This window comes from Neoarius graeffei, chromosome 5 (genome assembly GCF_027579695.1).
Source record: "Neoarius graeffei isolate fNeoGra1 chromosome 5, fNeoGra1.pri, whole genome shotgun sequence".
Lineage (NCBI taxonomy): Eukaryota > Metazoa > Chordata > Actinopteri > Siluriformes > Ariidae > Neoarius > Neoarius graeffei.
In genome coordinates, this window is record NC_083573.1 from 58,228,188 (window position 1) to 58,236,022 (window position 7,835).

General features: G+C 39.2%; 1 protein-coding gene across 3 annotated transcripts in view; it reads right to left on the bottom strand.

The window, feature by feature from the left end:
* ascc3 (activating signal cointegrator 1 complex subunit 3) overlaps positions 1 to 7,138 on the bottom strand; it is a 395,456-nt gene extending 388,318 nt beyond the window's left edge. The window contains exon 1 of one of the 3 annotated variants that reach the window (XM_060922147.1): positions 7,122 to 7,138. The gene's annotated coding sequence lies outside the window, so the exon portion shown is untranslated. Of the gene's footprint in view, positions 1 to 6,669; positions 6,791 to 7,121 lie in introns of those variants that run through there. The other 2 variants (XM_060922146.1, XM_060922145.1) reach the window with 2 other exon arrangements.
* Positions 7,139 to 7,835: the final 697 nt, after the last annotated feature.

The following is a 7,835-nucleotide window of genomic DNA, read 5'->3' on the forward strand; positions in this document are numbered from 1 at the left end:
ATGACATCAGGGACTGGACAGGCAGGACACTATCAGACTGTACGGAAGCTGGTGCTGGAAGCTACCATAGTCCCTGACCCTCAAAATGAGGATGGGACAAGGTGAGGTGAGATGAGGTGAGGATTTTCAAATGTTCATCACTTTGTTTTTTTTAGACATATTTACAAAATTAAACAGAAGTTTTCAATTCAGATCTTCACACTCTTTAATTCGATACATTACACAACACTATGACAACTACTTTTAAAAAATGGCCTGTCATTACTATTTTTAACCCTTTTTGTTAACCACATGATTCCATCTATGCTCCAGATGTTACTTCATGGGACATTCCACCGAATGGGTGCCATTTGCTTGTTGTACCACTCCCAAATTAAACTTAATTTGTTATATCTTTTCAACACTGATTATAACAACACACATATTTAACTATTCAAAATGTGTATTGGTCAACCTCAGGCTACGTTATTTATTTTTTTACAAGGTTTGGAAGTCAAAGATGGCTGCATACTCTTTATATGAGTAACAGGACTGAAAGTAACAGGACTGAGTTTTTAGCCTAGGATTAGCTAATACATGGAATTAAGCCACATGGCGCCATCGCTAATAGCATGACTACACTTAGCACATTCTAGTGATTTACCAAAAATCTGTATTTTTAAAATAAACAAATATCATCTAAGAAATAATTTAAGTAACAGGACAGTATGTTGACATTGACCTTATCAGTCAAAGTTAAAAAATTATCAAATATACAGAAAAGTAAATGAGAGAACTAAATTTTGGTGTTCCCATGGCCTTCAGAAGACACAACTGATGTAACTTCCTGTTGAGCATGTGATTTATGGAATGTTCCAAATTTGTCAGATGGGGTAATATGTTTGGGTAACAGGACTGAGTGAAAACCCAGGGACACGACTAAAATGTGTATTTTAACCAAGATATTGTGGATTTCTTATGAAAAAAAATATATTTAAACCATGGATAGGATATGGAGTCACACAACAGTGCAAAAGAAATACTGTTTCTGAAGGATTTTAATCATAATATTTCATAGTTAAGTATAAAGTTAGAGTGCGGGGACAGGTAACACATGCTATTTTTCAGTGTTTTAGGTAGTTTTTATTAATCCTTACAATTATATATCTTAAATTTGAAATCAGATCAATATGCAGGACATTCTGCGTAATAAGGAAATGTATTTTAAAGTACATTTTTATGTGCATTTATACATATAATTTTCTAGGGACAGAAATGGCACCGATTCGGTGGAATGGCTTCGGTATTGTTCTACAGTGTAGAAAATAGCCAAAATTCAGAAACACCTATGAATGAGTAGGGGTGTACAAATTTTTGACTGGTACTGTACCTCTTATAGCAAAACACGTCTGGGGAAATTATGGAAAACAAGGATGCAATGCAACACCAAAAAGGAACAGTTTCTCAAGTCAAAGCTCTATGGCAAGCAACTATACTTGTTGCTAAACAGTAGAAGACGATAGTGTTGGAAATCAGTGACTCGGTTCATCTGGATTGTAATCGAAGAAGATCTGAATGATATCCATTTACACTTTACTACAAAACAGTAAATTAGTGTCGTGCATTCATCTTAAAATATATGACCACCAACTTCCTGTACCATTCTTCGTTTTCAGTTGCTGTATGCAAAAGGTTTTGAGGCATTTCTTAGTCATCTTCTGCAGTCATGAAGCATGCGTGCTATGACAGGAAGAGTTTTGGTTGTTTGATTGGGGAAACGGCCGAATTTGTATTTTTTAAAAATGGTTTAAATCCACCTGACCTCCAGCGGTGGTTTGAGCATTTATTAAATTAACCACAGGTGCATGTACGCTTTCATTTTTACACGGATAATCTTTGTGCAGGTATACAAGCTGCATAAAATAATGTCAACTGAGCCAAATATTTTTCAGGAAGCTGATACTTGTATTCCAGTTTGTGTTTTTAGAAATCCCTTGTCTGAACAAAAAGGCATAATCTATTGTTCATAAAATGATGCCTTTGAACCACTGTATCTGTTGCTACCTTTTAAAAATAGTGATGAAATCACAACATTATTGGCAGCAGTCATTAAATTACCACCATTACCAAAGTTATTATCGTGGCGCTCCCTGTGCGAAGCGTGCAGAGCAAAGCTCAATATTTAAAAGAATATGGTAATACATCAACCTGGTTTTTGATGGCTTTTGCGACCGTACGACGTCGATGTGAACGAATATGTACCACCACAGGGAAAGTAAGTGCAAGGCAATGTATCTCAAACACTTGGCCACCCGACAATGAAATTTGTATCTTTATTTACATAAGCTAAATGGGTTTTTTATCCAGCGCTTATTTGTAATTGCTTTAAAAAAAAAATAACGTGGCATTATTCACTAACACATTTTACTGAAAATATCCATGACAGTTTCATATAAAACTAGTTACAACAGTTTTATTAGTCCATTAGCTTGTTGGACAATTGGCAGTTTCTGTCATGGGGGTCGATGGATGGAAGAGTCCTTCTATCAGATGCAGGGTACAGAGCGTATACATCGCAAAGTCTATGTGTTCCTGAGAGTCCTTATGTGTATGCGCTGTGATTGCACTCTAATCAGGAACAGGTGCATGGTAATTAGTCCTCATGGTGTGTGCACACCAACGTGCGTGGACATAACAGATGTAACCAGAAAACTGTTCAACATGTCAAGTTTGATATTGGATCGTAACTATATCATAATGGTGTAAAGTGAAAGCGCTGGTTCACTGCTGTCCACCAGACACCCAGCAGAGTCACACCATAATACATGTCGTGTTGTTGTTTCTGGAGCATGGCATGTGATGTCAAAGAAAGGAATTCATGTGTCTCTCATTATTAGTATCACTGTCACAAGACAATGCAGCAATTTACTGACGTGAAATACATGACACTACACAATTTGATGGTTCATATGCTATAATATTATTATTCTATTCAGATTGATTTTGTGCCTCTGCAAATATTTTGCTCACACAATGGTTGATTAAAGTTGCTGACTGCAAATTCATCTGAAATTTAAAAAAAAAAAATTTCATTGTGCATGAAATGGCATTTTCCTATGTCTTATGAGAACAATATCATGCGGACAAGATGTGATCATTTTGCTGTACTAACGGTCACTTTTCTCCGTTTTGGGAATGTTTTCCAACCTCTTGAGGTAAACGGTATGGCCCTATGGAAACAGCCGAGCGTGAGGAGCTTTAACTAATTAGCAGAACAATGGAACTCCATCACACCAAGATGGCGACACGTGGAAAACATGGTGGCTCTGCATCGACCTTGGAGAGTTTTGAGTCGTAGCGAATAGATCCATGAAACAAAAGGCGAATATATCTTTTCTCTGTTACTGCTTTTGGGTTATCATTTCTTTCTCTGCAAGATCAAATAATTAAGTGTATAACTCCATACTCACTACTGTGGAGTTGAGCCCATGCATTCCAAGACTAAGATAGCTAAGTGCTAGCTAAAACGATTTAACCTAATTATCTGTCCAGAAAAATGACATCATCTAACATTGCTCTATCTTGCAGTTGCACTCATGAGGCAGGCTTTCCTTTTCTTTTATGCTGGAGGTTGAGCGAACTCTGACATGTTTGCCCATGCCGAATTGTTTTGGTTAAAAGTAGGTCAAACACACCCCATGGTGGTCACGTGATATTGTTGCTCACTTGCTTCAGCAACCTCCGTAAAATGCAGGATGCTTTTTATCTCGGGAAACATTTACACGTACAGTGGTGCTTGAAAGTTTGTGAACCCTTTAGAATTGTCTATATTTCTGCATAAATATCAGGCTTTCGTCTAAACCGGGGAACAGGGGCGCTGCGCCCTCTTACGCTTGGCGTGCACCCTCTTACCGAAATGTCGATTGAAGCCCAAGTCACACTTAGGCCATGCACTTGTATGCTACTGTACAACATGCAATCTCTCAAAACGATCGTTTCTCCATGAAAACATCCCAGCAACACCACGTGACAATGTGTCTGATCATCAAATACGTTATAATTACTCCAAAATATTCCAATCATAGTAGATACACCGCCAGACGGTGCAAAAACAATCCGAATTGGCGTTTTCCAGACTGAGGCGCCATGTTTGTTTACTTGTCGCGGCTGCTCTCGTGAGATTTGACATGGGTTACATACAAGGTCAGCTGACTTGTAGAGCGAGACTGAATGACCTTTCACCCACCGGTGCGGGAGCTTTTGACAGAAGTAGTTCGCGAGTTGTTTTTGTTGACACTTGGGCATTGAAAGATGTCATCCCGCGGCACGAAGCGGAAGAAAGCCAAAGACTGTCCGGGGCAGAAGATTACTTCTTTCTTTTTCAATGTTGACAGACAATTTGTTACAATTTCCCTCTCAGATAGCCTCAGAATGTCCCATTGTAGCCTCATTGTAGCTTTGCACGGCGGAGGGGGGGGGGACAACCGTGCGCTTCGCTCCCTCGCCATGGTGAGCGCCCTCATACTAAATTTTCCTAGAAAAAACCCTGAATATGACCTAAAACATCATCAGATTTTCACACAAGTCCTAAAAGTAGATAAAGAGAACCCAGTTAAACAAATGAGACAAAAACATTATACTTGGTCATTTATTTATTGAGGAAAATGATCCAATATTACATATCTGTGAGTGGCAAAAGTATGTGAACCTCTAGGATTAGCAGTTAATTTGAAGGTGAAATTAGAGTCAGGTGTTTTCAATCAATGGGATGACAATCAGGTGTGAGTGGGCACCCTGTTTTATTTAAAGAACAGGGATCTATCAAAGTCTGATCTTCACAACATGTTTGTGGAAGTGTATCATGGAATGAGCAAAGAAGATTTCTGAGGACCTCAGAAAAAGCGTTGTTGATGCTCATCAGGCTGGAAAAGGTTACAAAATCATCTCTAAAGAGTTTGGACTCCACCAATCCACAGTCAGACAGATTGTGTACAAATGGAAGAAATTCAAGACCATTGTTACCCTCCCCAGGAGTGGTCGACCAACAAAGATCACTCCAAGAGCAAGGCGTGTAATAGTCGGCGAGGTCACAAAGGACCCCAGGGTAACTTCTAAGCAACTGAAGGCCTCTCTCACATTGGCTAATGTTCATGAGTCCACAATCAGGAGAACATTGAACAACAATGGTGTGCATGGTAGGGTTGCAAGGAAAAAGCCACTGCTCTCCAAAAAGAAGATAAGTCTTTGTCATTGTCACTTTTTCAAAGGTACAACGAAATTGAAGGTGCTGTTGACTCACGAGTTATAGAAAAAAAGTATAAAAATAAATAGTAAAGTATACAGAATTGCACTGGTAGAATGTAATAAAAAGAACATTGCTGCCTGTCTGCAGTTTGCTAAAGATCACATGGACAAGCCAGAAGGCTATTGGAAAAATGTTTTGTGGACGGATGAGACCAAAATATAACTTTTTGGTTTAAATGAGAAGCGTTATGTTTGGAGAAAGGAAAACACTGCATTCCAGCATAAGAACCTTATCCCATCTGTGAAACATGGTGGTGGTAGTATCATGGTTTGGGCCTGTTTTGCTGCATCTGGGCCAGGACGGCTTGCCATCATTGATGGAACAATGAATTCTGAATTATACCAGCGAATTCTAAAGGAAAATGTCAGGACATCTGTCCATGAACTGAATCTCAAGAGAAGGTGGGTCATGCAGCAAGACAACGACCCTAAGCACACAAGTCGTTCTACCAAAGAATGGTTAAAGAAGAATAAAGTTAGTGTTTTGGAATGGCCAAGTCAAAGTCCTGACCTTAATCCAATCGAAATGTTGTGGAAGGACCTGAAGCGAGCAGTTCATGTGAGGAAACCCACCAACATCCCAGAGTTGAAGCTGTTCTGTATGGAGGAATGGGCTAAAATTCCTCCAAGCCGGTGTGCAGGACTGATCAACAGTTACCGGAAACGTTTAGTTGCAGTTATTGCTGCACAAGGGGGTCACACCAGATACTGAAAGCAAAAGTTCACATACTTTTGCCACTCACAGATATGTAATATTGGATCATTTTCCTCAATAAATAAATGACCGAGTATAATATTTTTGTCTCATTTGTTTAACCAGGTTCTCTTTATCTACTTTTAGGACTTGTGTGAAAATCTGATGATGTTTCAGGTCATATTTATACAGAAATCTAGAAAATTCTAAAAGGGGTCACAAACTTTCAAGCACCACTGTAGGATACACGGTGTGTACAGCAGCGAAACATCTCGAAACTGCAACAGAAATAGAACATTTTGCCCAGAATTCAACTTTGCAGTCAGCACCTTTAATATCATGTTATTTAAAAAAACTTTTCGTAACTCTTATCTAAGCACTACTGGCTTATAAAACAAACTTCTAAAGCTCGAACTGAAACTAGTGCGAACTGAACACCGACCCCACAAATCCACAACGCTATTAATCAACAAACACCTCTTTAGCCGCTTAGCTAACTAGTTTCTATACAACATGGTGTTACAGCTGGCTAATGTTATACATTATCTATCACATGTATACTTTCAGAATGTCAACATTGCTGTCTCTCACACAGGAAGCTGTTTAGCCAGGGCTACAAGCTAAGCATATCAACAATATCGCCATTTTTCTCACTAAAAATGACCCATAATTGAAATGACATATAAACACACCGAGAAACTGAAAGATATATCATTCACCCAGACCTCAGGTAGCAGCTCTCAGTCTATCCAATGTGCAGTTACTTCCAGCAGGCGCTCCAGCTAGCCGAAAGCTTCGTGTGCTCACACAGCATGAGTCGCAAGGTATTATGGGTATTGTAGTGTTCTAAGGTTCACGGCTGCGTTAGTCGAAACAGACAGTTTCGGTTTTATTGACTACATTATCCATACATACGGCGCATGCGGAAACTCAAAGTAGATAGTGCGCCAGCTTTTAATAACCGGTGAAATGACTGTTGGTGGGAAGAATAAGAATAATGTATTAAGGAATAATAAATAGGTAGAAATAAACTGAGAGAAAACGATAAAAAATAATACTATCAAGTAATAAAAGTGTGTTGATTGGATTAGATTAAATTGCAGTGGATTAAATGACATTGTATTGTGTTGTATTGCTGACTCACAGATCCAGGTTCCCCAGTTCGATCGTTTTACATGTTCTTCCTGTGTCCTTGTGGGTTTCCGCCAAGTTTTCCTGTTTCCTCCCACTTCCCAAAAGCATGTTTGGTGGATTGACGGCACTGAACCACCCTTAGCTGTGAATGGATATGTCACAGTGTCCTGAGATGGACATCCCATCCTAGGTCTATTCCCAGCTCACTCCCAGCATTCCCAGAATATTCTCTGTACCCACCACAACCCTCATTATGAGATATTTCTACACCTAATAAAGTTGGGTTTTTTTTTTGTTTGTTTCCCCCAAAAAACACCTACATGTATTATAAAGGTTAGTACTGGGACGGAAGACTGCCTGGGAAGACCAGGTCCTGGCACAGGAGGGACTTTGACTTTGACTGGCATGTACAGTCTCTTGAAAAGTATTCATCCCCCTTGGTGTTTGTCCTGTTTTGTCGCATTGCACGCTGGAATTAAAATGCATTTTTGGAGGGTTGGCACCTTTTTATTTCCACAACATGCCTACAATCTTAAAGCGCATATCACGGGTAAATTCAGGAGCAAGATCAATGTAATTCTCCTATTTTATATTAAACTTTGGTCAAATATCTGTTACATTTTGCGCAATTTTTTTTTACCTCGCGCAATACCAGAAAAATTCAGTTGAAATCAAGCCATTTGAGGCGAATTGGTCCGCCTCTGAAAAAACTTGGCATTTGGAT